The following is a 14,455-nucleotide window of genomic DNA, read 5'->3' as shown; positions in this document are numbered from 1 at the left end:
GAAGCCCTTCCAGCTGCAACCCAGTACTGGGAAACACCCATAGAATTATTAAACCCTCTTCAACATTTCTTTCTTTTTTTAAATATTTCCCAAATGATTTTTAACAGAGCAAGGAAATTTTCACAGTATGTCTGATAATATTTTTTCTTATGCATAAAGTTTTATTTGTTTTATTTTGGCTTGAGTAAAAGCAGTTTTTAATGTTTTAAAAGCCATTTTAAGGTCAATATTATTAGCCCCTTTAAGCTATATATTTTTTGATTGTCTACAGAATAAAACATCGGTATACAATAACTTGCCTAATTACACTAACCTGCCTAGTCAACCTAGTTAAGCTTTTAAATGTCACTTTAACTCTATAGAAGTGACTTGAAAAATATTGAGTGAAATATTATTTACTGCCATCATAGCAAAGATAAAAGAAATGAGTTATTAAAACTTTTATGTTTAGAAATGTGTTGAAGAAATCTTCTCTCCATTAAACAGGGAAATTGGGGAAAGAAATAAACGGGGGGCTAAAAATTCAATAACTTCAACTGTACTCTCACATTCTCACACACACTCATACACTACGGCTTATTTTGTTTACCCAATTCACCTTTAGCGCATGTCTCAAGCGAAACATGGGGAGAAACATAGATATTAATACAGGAACATGTCCTACTTGGTGAAATCAGGTTGGTGATGTCCATGTAAACTTCACTTGTTCTCTTGAAGAAGTGGAACCTACTTTAAAATGTTGGTGGGGATTCCTCCTAGGGGAATGTTTGCGAGTGTGTGTGTGTCTAAAAGTGGATTGGAAGGCAGCATGATTTTCAATGGTTGTTATCTAGGAATAACATACCTTGGAATGTCGCGACTGACCAATCAGAATCAAGTATTCCAGACAGACGTGTAACAATCTGTTGATAACAACTGCCTATATGCATGTTATCCCTTACAAGTTTGGCTAACAGTTCATAGCATTAATAAACCATTAACTAACACTACTAGCTTAATAAACTATTAATTAGATGCTTATTAATTAACAATTTAGGTTTAGGTTTTGGGTAAGATTAGGCATACAGAATAAGATCATACTTTATAATGAACAGGTAATATCTTTATAATAGGCAGGTAATAAGCAATAGGCAATAGCATTGACCTAAACTACAGTGTTACACATGTTTGACGTAAAAGAATGGCTGGGAGGAATGTGTCACGGATTGGTCAGGCTCTCACGATCCCCACTCACGAAGATCACCATCACCTGACTTCTAATGAGCACACAGCTGCATCACATTCACGAGCACCAGATAAAAGCACAGCACTCCAGTCGCTCATTGTCCGGGCTCGTCTCGACGAAAGCGGACAACTGAGCGACCACTCAGCGTAGTCATCCTCAGCTAAAACAAACGATTTACTTACCTGTTCTCTTTGTATTCCTCCTAGTCTTCCTGGTCCTCCCGAATCGTCCTGTCTTCCAGTCCTTCCAAGTCTGTGTCATCCTCTGTCAGCTGTATCTGGTGTGTGCTGTCCATCCTCGTGTATTCCTGTTACCCAGCCACGGAGGAAAAGACCCCAACATCATTCCTGATCCTCCTGGCTATCCTTCATGTGCTCCTTGTTGTCATTTAATAAACACCCTAACGTTTCCTTACCTCTGTCTCCTGTCCGCTTCATAACAGAAGCCCGGACCATTAACGACGACAACATGAGCACCCCCGATCACTTTCAAGAGCTGGTGGACCAGTTGAAGCGGATTCTACAGCCACCAGCTCCACTTTCCAACGCACCACCAGCACCGAGCACTTCCGCCTCCACAGTTTCTTCTTCGGCCCTTCCTTCCAGTCCCATGGCCCGACCAGCGCCCTACTCAGGCGGAGCGGGGGAGTGCAATGGTTTTCTGTTACAATGTTCCCTCATATTCGAAATGCAACCTTCTCTATATCCCACAGATAAGTCAAAGATCGCCTACATCGTATCACTACTCTCTGGACCTGCACTTAAATGGGCTGAGACGATCTGGAACCAAGCCGGGCCGGTCATGAATTCCATCACTACCTTCACGGAGTATTTCAAAGAGGTGTTTGGACGTTCTGATGGGGAAGTAGCCGCTGGAGAGCAGCTGTATCATCTAAAGCAAGGTACTCTATCTACACAGGAATATGCTCTCCGGTTTCGCACTCTAGCAGCTGCAAGTGGATGGAATGAGAGATCGTTGTTGACCACGTACCGGCTCGGCTTGGAACCCACTCTCCGAATCCAGCTGGCCACATTAGATGATACTATGGGTCTGGAGAGATTCATCCAACATTCTCTCCGATGTTCCGATCGTCTCCGTTCCTATCAACAGGACACCATCACCCCCTCGTCTGCACTCCTCCAATCGCCTGAGTCAACAGCCTCTCCAGAACCAGAACCCATGATAATAGAGTCTGGAAGACTGACATCAGCGGAACGACAGAGGAGGCTGACCCGGGGTCTGTGTCTATACTGCGGTGTCAGTGGACACACCCGTATGGAGTGTCCCCTTCGTCCCATTCGGACTTCAGTGAGTGTATTCAGTACGAATATTGAACAATGTAAACCACTTACTACCACCGTACAAATAACTACTGCCTCTATTTCTCTCCTTGTCACAGCCCTCATCGACTCCGGGTCAGCAGGGAACTTCATCTCCCAATCCCTCTGTCGTCAACTCCACCTACGTACTGAGGCGTCCTCGCATATATACCAGATACAACCGATAACCCAGTGCACTCGATCTTCGACCCGTATCCATCGACAATGCGAAGACATCCTTCTTCAAGTGGGGTTGTTACATCAAGAGAGGATTCAATTTCTGGTTCTGGAGGGTGCAAATATGGACATCATTCTAGGGCGCCCGTGGCTGGTGAAGCACGATCCCATCATCTCTTGGGGCACAGGAGAGATAAAGAAATGGGGATCTGGATGTACACCTACCTGTTTTCCAAATCTCCCTCTTCAAGGTCGGAACCCCATTTCTTTGTTTACAACATCGGTCGAGAGTCCTCCTGAGAAGCAGTCTATCCACATTCCTAAGGAGTACAGCTCCTTTCATGATGTCTTCTGCCCCAAGAGAGCTTCCCAGCTACCGCCGCATCGGCCATGGGACTGCGCGATCGACCTAGTTCCAGATGCCCAGTTGCCAAGAGGTAGGATCTACCCGCTCTCGCTTCCAGAGAATCAGGCAATGGAAGATTACATAAGGGAGGCTCTGAGTCAGGGGTACATACGTCATTCAAAATCACCAGCCGCCTCAAGCTTCTTCTTTGTGGCCAAGAAGGACGGAGGGCTGCGTCCATGCATCGACTACAGGGTCCTAAATAACGGTACAGTAAAATACCGATATCCCCTTCCTCTGGTACCAGCCGCTTTGGAACAGCTCCGAGAAGCTAAAGTCTTCACTAAATTGGACCTCCGCAGCGCGTATAATCTGATAAGAATACGTGAGGGGGACCAATGGAAGACAGCATTCGTGACCCCTACTGGCCACTATGAATATGAGGTCATGCCTTACGGTCTGGTCAACGCCCCCTCCGTATTCCAAAACTTCATTCATGAAGTCCTCCGGGAGTTTCTTCACCACTTTGTAATAGTGTACATAGATGACATCCTCATTTACTCCCGGAGTGAGGCCGAACATCGCCAACACGTTGCGGAGGTCCTACACACATTGAGAGAACATCACCTCTACCTCAAAGCGGAGAAATGCTCATTCCACCAGAAGTCGATTCATTTCTTGGGATACATCATTGACCAAACCGGTATACGTATGGATGGGAAGAAAATTGAGGCTGTTCTATCCTGGTCAGAACCCACTTCCATTAAGGAGCTCCAGAGGTTTCTTGGGTTTGCTAACTTTTATAGACGGTTTATCAAGGACTACAGCAGGATTACATCACCTCTCACTAATCTCCTCAAGGGTAAACCCAAAGGACTGGAGTGGACCAAAGAAGCAGCCGCAGCCTTCCGCCTTCTTAAGAAGGAGTTCACAAGGGCCCCACTCCTGACTCATCCTGACCCAAATCTTCCTTTCGTGGTGGAAGTGGACGCATCCACCACCGGCGTCGGGGCAGTATTATCCCAACATCATGATACACCGCCCCGACTGCATCCCTGTGCCTATTTCTCTCGGAAGTTGAGCCCGGCGGAGCAGAATTACAGCATAGGAGACAGGGAGCTTCTAGCAATCAAGCTAGCCTTGGAGGAGTGGCGTCACTGGTTGGAGGGAGCCAAACATCCGTTCCAGGTGATCACAGATCACAAAAACCTCCAATATATCAAAGAGGCCAAGAGACTATGTCCACGTCAAGCCAGATGGTCACTTTTCTTCTCACGTTTTGATTTCTCCATTTCCTATCGTCCAGGACCCAAGAATCTAAGAGCAGACGCTCTCTCTCGTTTACACGAGCATCACGATCATGAAGAACTCCCAACGAAGATTCTTCCCGAACACATCTCCATTTGTCCGATCACCTGGAACGCTCCTCCAGTCGTTGCCACTCCGGAAGCCCCTGCTCCGCCGGGATGCCCTCCTCATCGGCAGTTCATACCACCTGAACACCGGGTAGATCTGATCCACTCCTTACATACCTCGCTAGGCACTGGACATCCAGGGATCAACAATACTCTCTCGCTAGTATCCCAACGATTCTGGTGGCCAAACATGGCAAGGGATGTGAGGCAATATGTTCAGGGCTGTAAGGACTGTGCCCAATCCAAGAGCCCACGTCATCTACCCGCTGGAAAGCTCCATCCCTTGCCGATTCCGAACCGTCCCTGGTCACACCTAGGAGTGGACTTTATCACTGACCTCCCTTCGTCAGAAGGTAATACCTGTATTCTAGTCATCGTAGATAGATTCTCAAAGTTTGTCAAACTAATCCCTCTGAAAGGTCTTCCCACAGCCTTTGAAACAGCCGACAATATCTTTAATCAAGTCTTCAGGTCATTTGGTATTCCAGAAGATATTGTGTCGGACAGAGGTCCACAGTTCATCTCACGTCTATGGAAAGCCTTCTTCAAGCTCCTAGGTGTGGCTGTCAGCCTCTCTTCTGGATATCATCCCCAAACCAACGGGCAGACAGAGAGGAAGATTCAGGAGGTGGGACGGTTCCTGAGGACCTTCTGCAGTGGTCACCAGAGCTCCTGGAGCCAGTATTTGGGCTGGGCAGAATATGCCCAAAATTCACTGCGGCAACCCTCCACCGGACTCACGCCATTCCAGTGCGTCCTGGGCTTCCAACCACCGCTCTTTCCCTGGGATGGCGAACCATCTGATGTCCCCGCAGTGGATCACTGGTTCCGGGAGAGCGAGAGAGTCTGGGACGAGGCTCATCAACATCTGCAGAGGGCAGTCCGTCGAAGCAAGGTAACCGCCGATAGAAGAAGGTCTGAAGAACCCAGATACACACCCGGACAAAAGGTGTGGCTATCCACCCGGGACATACGCATGCGACTGCCCTCTCGCAAGTTAAGTCCCCGATTTGTTGGTCCCTTCACCATCGTGGAACAGGTTAACCCCGTCACCTACAAACTACAATTACCCTCTCACTACCGTATTCACCCTACATTCCACGTATCACTCCTGAAACCCTATCACGATCCTGTTCTTCCCTCCACAGAGCCTGACCACGAAGAGGAACCCCCTCCTCCACTGCTCCTAGAAGAAGGAGCCGTCTACGCAGTGAAGGAGATCTTGCGTTCCCGACGTCGTGGCGGCCAGTTGGAGTACCTGGTGGACTGGGAAGGGTACGGCCCCGAAGAAAGGACATGGGTTCCCAGAGCTGATATTCTCGATCCTAGTCTCATGGTGGAGTTTCATGAGAGCCACCCTGAGTTCCCAGCGCCTAGAGGCAGAGGGAGACCACCACGGCGTCGGAGGTGTCGGCCCTCAGGAGCGGGCCCTGGGGAGGGGGGTACTGTCACGGATTGGTCAGGCTCTCACGATCCCCACTCACGAAGATCACCATCACCTGACTTCTAATGAGCACACAGCTGCATCACATTCACGAGCACCAGATAAAAGCACAGCACTCCAGTCGCTCATTGTCCGGGCTCGTCTCGACGAAAGCGGACAACTGAGCGACCACTCAGCGTAGTCATCCTCAGCTAAAACAAACGATTTACTTACCTGTTCTCTTTGTATTCCTCCTAGTCTTCCTGGTCCTCCCGAATCGTCCTGTCTTCCAGTCCTTCCAAGTCTGTGTCATCCTCTGTCAGCTGTATCTGGTGTGTGCTGTCCATCCTCGTGTATTCCTGTTACCCAGCCACGGAGGAAAAGACCCCAACATCATTCCTGATCCTCCTGGCTATCCTTCATGTGCTCCTTGTTGTCATTTAATAAACACCCTAACGTTTCCTTACCTCTGTCTCCTGTCCGCTTCATAACAGAATGTTAATCATCCTTTAGATTTCAAGTCCTTCACATATCAATCAATCGGCTTGTTTTCATAGACATTATATTGTAAGCTATTCACATAATTAGCCATAAGATAGCATACACATGAAAAATTCTCACATATACTGCCACTTGAAGGCTCTGGAAACCAACAATTGCTCAATGCCATCAAGTAAATGAGGCATCCATGCTGAATATGTTCTGGATGTTGGCTTCCTCTGCATCCCTGCTTCACGTGTTCAGGGTTGTGATGAACGGTAGAGGGATTAAAGCTGTAAAACCGATCGACAGGCTTATACTTCCACCCTGCATACGCTGATTACTCCATAACTCCACTGGCAATTTTAATCTGGCTTTGGACCCAGTCTAGTCCTGTTTTCCACGCAAGACAAATCTTCTTCATTACGAAGACCGATGGCAGGAGGTTTTCTGAAAGTACACAGGGTCCTGACACCGTTTTCAGTCTCCGCCGCAGCTTTTATCTGTCGGCTACTTGATTACCAAGGGAACGGAGTCAATAAAATGCTCTGTCTTGTGTGATGACATTCAGTTCACTCCGCTGTGCATTTGCTTTCCATTTCTGTTCACGTTTCTCTGCGTGTGTGGGAAAGTGTAGTCTTTTGTACTGTATAAACATTAACATCACGAGTAGCTGCAGTAAAGAGCACTCTAAAAGGTGTGATTACTTGTTTTGAATGTGCACTTGCAGTGTTCTTCAGATCTTTAATGTACTGTACATTTAAAATGAAATACAAACGGACTTGCAGATAGCATTATTAAAGAAATCAATGGCTACTAAAGTACACGTAAAGAATGACTTTCCTAAAGCCCTGCTCAGGGCACTGTGAGATTTCAGCCACGACTTTGTCATCTGAGGCAAATTCGGGAAATCCTAAAAGATTGCTGAAATCCTAGGCTAAAATCAGTGATCTGTGATTGTGGGTTTGACATGTTCACAGCTGCTTAGTGCCCATTGTGATCAGATTTTTCACAACTGCGATGAGCGTCAATCCAAGAACCAATAGGAGTTCCGAATTTGACGACGCAATCCATGCGACAATTCAAATGACGGCAAGTTTTTTTCTTCCTGGTTTTAGTATTGAGACACGCCGTGTGCAAAATTGCCGATAGAGAGTGTTTACGTTTGCTGTGAGGAATCATTTCAGAACGCGGGATAGTGAAAGTGTCACGGGTGGACGACGTCAAACTTCGGGGGCGTTTTCTTTGGTGTTTGGTGCATCTTCGTTGGCATTCAGTCTAACTTTATGACATAAATAAACATAAAACATAGACAATATCAGTGCCGTGCACAGATTCTTAAATGTGCAGGTGCTCACAGGGCCGGAGCAAGCTGAACTGCTGCTGTAGGCAAAGGACTATGGTGACGGTCGCAGGAATCACGCTAAGTGGGAGGGGGGTGGTTACCAGGGATTACTGGAATCACTGGAGGGGCGGGGCATGGACGCGTTGGAGGGGGAGGGAGAGGGTGCAGACTGAGAGGTGCACTTTAGCCAATAAGGGCTGAGAGGCAGTGGCTCTAGACATCTGGCCACCCCCCCTGTGTATGGCCCTGGACAATATAATCTGTATTATTATTCAAATCTGTTTCAAAATTATTTATCTAGGAGGCACAAAATGTCCCCACATTATCTAGAAGCACCCTTGTGACACAAACATGCAACCCAGGCTCATTCTGAGAACGTAGTCCTGTGGACGTTTCTGGAGACCGCGGAATACGTAGCCGGGAGGTACATATTTTTGCAGCTTTTGTTTTCGCGAATCTGCGAGAGGCCGCTGCGCGCGCTTTTTCGCTTCTCGAACGTCTCTCGCGAGCGCCGTTTGTGCCCGCGCCGTTCTCGCGTAAACTCGCCAGAGGCCGCTGTCGAACGACCTTCCGCCTGTCTGCCTGGATGACAGAATGATTGACCGTGCGACCGGTCGTCGTCGTGGTCAGCCCCTCTCTGTGCCTCGAGTTTGCCGACGTACACGAAGAGCTAGCCGGACAAACTGGTTGCTGCGGGAAAGCTCTCCACACAGAGGCGAGCGGCCGGCAAGCACCGAAAGAAACGGCGTCACACCGCCCCGCAGCGTTCGCTTAAAAAAATTAAATGCAGCCGTACGTACCCCCGGCTACGTATTTCGCGGTCTCCAGAAACGTCCACGGGACTACGTTTTCAGAATGAGCCTGGGTTGCATACATAGCTAAAAAAGTACTGTATTTTATTCCTTGCGAATTGTGGTTGCGGTATAAGTTTAAGATTTACAAGAGTACTGTACATCGTCAGCTACAATGACACTGTAAAAACACAACAAGGTCATTGAAGAATTATGAAACTACAATAAATACTTAATCTCTAAATAGGTGAATCTTAAATGTAACATTTTGTGTTTAATATCCATCCATCCACCTACCTACCTACCTACCTACCTACCTACCTACCTACCTATCCATCCATCCATCCATCCATCCATCCATCCATCCATCCACCCACCCACCCACCCACCCACCTATCTATCTATCTATCTATCTATCTATCTATCTATCTATCTATCTATCTATCTATCTATCTATCTATCTATCTATCTATCTATCTATCTATCTATCTATCTATCTATCTATCTATCTATCCATCCATCTATCTATCCATCCATCCATCCACCTATTTATCCGTCCATATATCTATCCACCTATCCTCCATTTATCTATCTGTAATAGATTTTCACAGAATTGATCAGTTTGCACCAAACTGCCAAACTCTGTAGTAACTATGATAAAGTGCACTTACATCAGGCCTATCAATATTAATAGCAATGCTTCTGCAGGTTGTAGTGGTGAAGCTCACTGCAGCTACACGGCATATGTAAAAACAGGTGACAGTGTTCGCATCTGAAAGAGGATTAGAGGGATATTTACAGTCAGGGTGTTGAGTGCGCTGGCCAGAAGAGTCCGCGCAGCATTGATTAAACTCTTGGAAATGATGATTACCTCTAAATGGCTCAGTGCAGCATTCTGGCAGCCGCTTCGTCTTCTTCTGTGGAAGCGGGAGGAGGAGAGGCAGAGAAATAAACAGTGAGCGGGAGATAAGGAACAGGTCAGCACAGCAGAGCACTGGTAAAGCAGATCTGCATGAGCTGCAGCACCACACACACACACACACACACCGACAGAGGAGAAACTGTGTGGGCTGAGACCTGCTTACTAGAGGACAAACACACATGGCTCATTACAATGATATTATCTGTCTGTCTGTCCAGTTCATACATATATCTGTTCATCCATCCATCCATCCATCTATACATCCATATGTCTGTTCATCCATCCATCCATCCATCCATCTATACATCCATATATCTGTTCATCCATCCATCTATACATCCATATATCTGTTCATCCATCCATCTATACATCCATATGTCTGTTCATCCATCCATCCATCTATACATCCATCTATCTGTTCATCCATCCATCTATACATCCATATGTCTGTTCATCCATCCATCCATCTATACATCCATATATCCGTTCATCCATCCATCTATACATCCATATATCTGTTCATCCATCCATCTATACATCCATATGTCTGTTCATCCATCCATCCATCTATACATCCATATATCCGTTCATCCATCCATCTATACATCCATATGTCTGTTCATCCATCCATCCATCTATACATCCATATATCTGTTCATCCATCCATCTATCTGTTCATCCATCCATCTATACATCCATATATCTGTTCATCCATCCATCTATACATCCATATATCTGTTCATCCATCCATCTATACATCCATATATCTGTTCATCCATCCATTTATACATCCATATGTCTGTTCATCCATCCATCCATCTATACATCCATATATCTGTTCATCCATCCATCTATCTGTTCATCCATCCATCTATACATCCATATATCTGTTCATCCATCCATCTATACATCCATATATCTGTTCATCCATCCATCTATACATCCATATATCTGTTCATCCATCCATATATACATCCATATATCTGTTTATCCATCCACCTATACATCCATATATATGTTCATCCATCCATCCATCTATACATCCATATATCTGTTTTTCCACCCATCTATCCATTTATCTGTTCGTCCATTCATCTATACATCCATCCATATCTGTTCATCCATCCATCTATCCATATAACTGTACGTCCGTTCATATATATATATATATATGTATATACATATATGCATATATCTGTTCATCTGTGCATGCATCCATCCATCCACATATCTCTTCATCCATCTATCTATATATCTGTTCATTCATCCATTTATATATCTGTTCATTCGTACATGTACCTATCCATGTAACTGTCCATCCATCTATCCTTCTATCATCCATTGATATATCTTCTCATCCATCCATCTATCCATATACCTGTCCATCCTTCCATCCATATATCTCTTCAATCAACCATCCATCTATCTATCCATCTATATATCTGTTCATTCATCCATCTATCCATCCATATAACTGTCTGTCTATCTGTCCTTGTATCCATCCATCTATCCACATAACTGTCCATCCATCCATCATCCGTATCTCTTCATTCATCCATCCATCTATATGTTTATTCATCTATCTATCCATCCATCCAAATATCTGTTCATACATCCATCTACTCATCCATCAATCCATCCATATATCTGTTCATCTATCCATCTATCCATATAACTGTCCATTCATCTGTCCTTCTATCATCCATTCATCTGTTCATCTATCTATCCAGACAACTGTCCTTCTATCTATCCATCCAAATATCTTTTCATCCATCCATATATCTCTTCATTCGTCCATCTATCTATCCATACAACTGTCCTTTCATCTATCCATCATATCTCTTCATCCATCTATATTTCTGTTCATTCTTCCAACCATCTAAATAACTGTCCATCCATCCGTCCTTCTATCCATTCATATATCTGTTCATCTGTCCATCTACCCATCCGTATATCTGTTAATCCATGTATCCATTCATATATCTTTGATCCGTCCATCTATCCATCATCTATATATCTGTTCATTCGTCCATGTATCCAGCCATAGATCTGTCTATCCATCCATCTATATATCTGCCCATCCATACAGTATTTCTGTTCATCCATCCATTCATTCATCCAAATATTTGCCCACATCTCCATTCATCCACCTCTCTTTCTGTCTGTCTATCCATCTATCTGTCTATCTCCGTCCATCTTTCTGTCTCTGTCCATCCATCCATCTCTTTCTTTCTATCTGTCCATCCATCTGTCTGTCTATCTATCTTTATATATATATATCTGTCTGTCCATCTATCCATCTAGTTATGTGTTTGTGTTAATGTCAGCGAGGTCTCACCGGACTTGTAGTGTCAGGAGTGTTTGTCAGCTGAGAGCAGTTAGTCGTGCTTCTGATCATGGCAACGTACAAACAGTATTGTGAATTTATAACCATGTGTACACCTCACCTAGCAACAATTCAGAACACACTGGTTTCTGCCTAGCAACACCTTAGCACTTTTTATAGGACATGATTTAGTTCAGTAGTATCACACAAACTAGAGTGCTATGAGCGCCACTCCAAATGTGTTGCTGGTTTTATACAACAGTTCAAAAGATAAGTTCATACTGAGTGTGAGTCATTTTAGACACTTTGTTCTCAGATTTTCGAGAGCTCCAAACAAAGCCAGAGCAGAACATTTATGTCTCGGTGCAAAACTGCAGTGTTTTGTGCCTGAGCTTATCTGCTTTTTAATTATTCACATCAGTGATTCAATTATCCATTTCTAAAGACTTTACTTGAATATTTTCTAAATGAATCGGTTGTTTTGAACAAATCAATTGAATGAATGACTGAATGAACTGATATTTAAGACATCGGCCATCTACTGGCAGTCCAAATCAGTCATGGTACCAGCACAAAAAAAATAATAAATTCAACCCTGAAACTAGTCTTTGCATGGTATATTTGTGGCAATAGCCAAAAATACATTGTATGAAATTATAAATTAGATTTTTATGCGAAAAATGATTAAAATATTAAGTAAAGATCATGTCCATGAAGATTTTCTAATGTAAATATATCAAAACTCTTTCATCCATTTTGAGGGGGCACGTCCGAGTGTAATTACAAAAAGGGCATGTGCTCCGCACAGGTTGAGCCCTACCTGTGCACATGCCTGATACTGTGCATTTCTAAGAGCTTAATTTAATCAACTTTAAAGGCAATTTTTGCAATATTTAGATGTTTTTGAACCATCAAATCCTAGATTTTTATAAAGATTGGTTCAAATAAAGTGTTTAATCCTAACAAACCATATATCAATGGAAGGATTTATTCAGATTATGTGAAAATTTATTATGTAATTGTTTTAAATGACACTTATGACTGGTTTTGTGGTCCACCAGGGTGACATATATTGATTATCGTGAAAAAAAATCCAACTCAGGCTCATTCTAAATATGTACTGCTATATACATTTCTGAAGAGCACCAAATACGTCCCAGGAGATATGTTTTTTTGCAGTTTTTGCTTTCGCGAATCCACTAGAGGCCGCTGTGTACTCTTTTTGAAATCTCAAATTTCTCTCGCAAGTGCCGTTCGTGCTGGCGGTCCTCGCGTAAATCCACCAGAGGCTGCCTTTGACTGGCTGACCCACCTCCTCCTCCTTCCCTAAACCCAACCGATAGTGTTTTAAAAAGCACCGATTGACTCGATCATCCCCAATCGACAGTGTTTTCAAAAGCAGTCCAGAAAAAGAAAAGCCCTTTCCTCATTTTTACCGCGTTTTCAGATTTTACCACATTCTCATGCTGTTATTTACTTGTTTATTTTATTTTTTTGCCTTTGTTTTTGTCTTACCTGCTTTCTGGAACCGTACTTTGCATTTAGACACTGAGGTAAAACGGTCAGCTGGTAAGCATCATACCGCCCTGTAGCATTCGTCTGTTTATTCAGATTATATAAAAATTAGCTGTCAAATTATGTTTTTTATGACACGTATGACTTATTTTGGGGTCCAGGGTCACATATATTAATTATCGTGGAATATAAATAAAACCATATTTTTGTAATTAGAGTAAATTCTAGTGATCACTCTCTGAACAGAACTGAATTAAGCAAAACACACTCATTTCTTGCTGCAGATTGAATTTTGCATGCAACCTGATACACTTCTTTCTTAATTTTTCGAAAGCTGTTCATCCTTGAGATGTGAAGCAGGAAAAAACACACATTTCCTGCACCTTCATAAACGCTTTTCTTTACCCTATCTTACACACAGACACAGATTTTCAGATGTCCGCAGATGGTGTCAGTGAACAGGAAGTGCTGTCATCCTGTCTCATTCAACACATTCCTCTCTATTAATGAGCGCTGGCTGGACCAACGTGCCATCAGGACTGCAAAATCATTCAGAAATCTCATCAGACAGTCTGTTATATCAACAGAAATCCCACTGAGCGTTCTCCGTTACCAAATCTGAAACCTCACGATAGTCTAATTTCGTGTTTCACAACATCCACAAGGCAGTATTGCATTTATGTTGAATCATTTGCCAGATGATTTCATCCAAAACAACTCGCAAATGAGAATAGAAGTAATTAAATGATTAACAGCATCAGGTAGATCTCCAGGAAGATCTCGAGAACTCCCCTGCTGTAGTAATGAATAGATAGGGATTGCTCTTAAGAGATAACTACTTACTAGCAGCATGTCTATGGTGCTTATTTGGATTAGTCAATTAACTTAAGTTGCATGTTTTTGGACGGTGGGAGGAAACCCAGGGGAAACCCACGTGTGCACTGGAAGAACGTGTAAACTCCACACAGAAACATCGGCTGGCTTGGTAAGGACTAGAACCAGTGGCGTTCTTGCTGTGAGGCAACAGCGCTAACCACTGGGCCGCCATGCAACCAATCTAGGAAAGCAGGAGGAGTGGGGGTGGAAGGGGGGATTCTTCAAAACGAAGATGGCTGTTATATGGAACTTAGGGTATTTATAGTGGCTTAGGAATCGTCTGATTGGTGAGTCA

General features: G+C 44.0%; 1 protein-coding gene across 1 annotated transcript in view; it reads left to right on the top strand.

The window, feature by feature from the left end:
* The window catches only part of unm_sa1261 (un-named sa1261), a 40,282-nt gene that overhangs the window by 6,257 nt on the left and 19,570 nt on the right, over positions 1-14,455 (top strand). The gene's annotated exons all lie outside the window — the stretch shown is intronic.

Source organism: Danio aesculapii, chromosome 3, assembly GCF_903798145.1.
Source record: "Danio aesculapii chromosome 3, fDanAes4.1, whole genome shotgun sequence".
NCBI classification, from domain to species: Eukaryota; Metazoa; Chordata; class Actinopteri; order Cypriniformes; family Danionidae; genus Danio; species Danio aesculapii.
The sequence above is the reverse complement of the archived record's forward strand: the minus strand, read 5'-3'. Positions and strand labels throughout refer to the sequence as shown.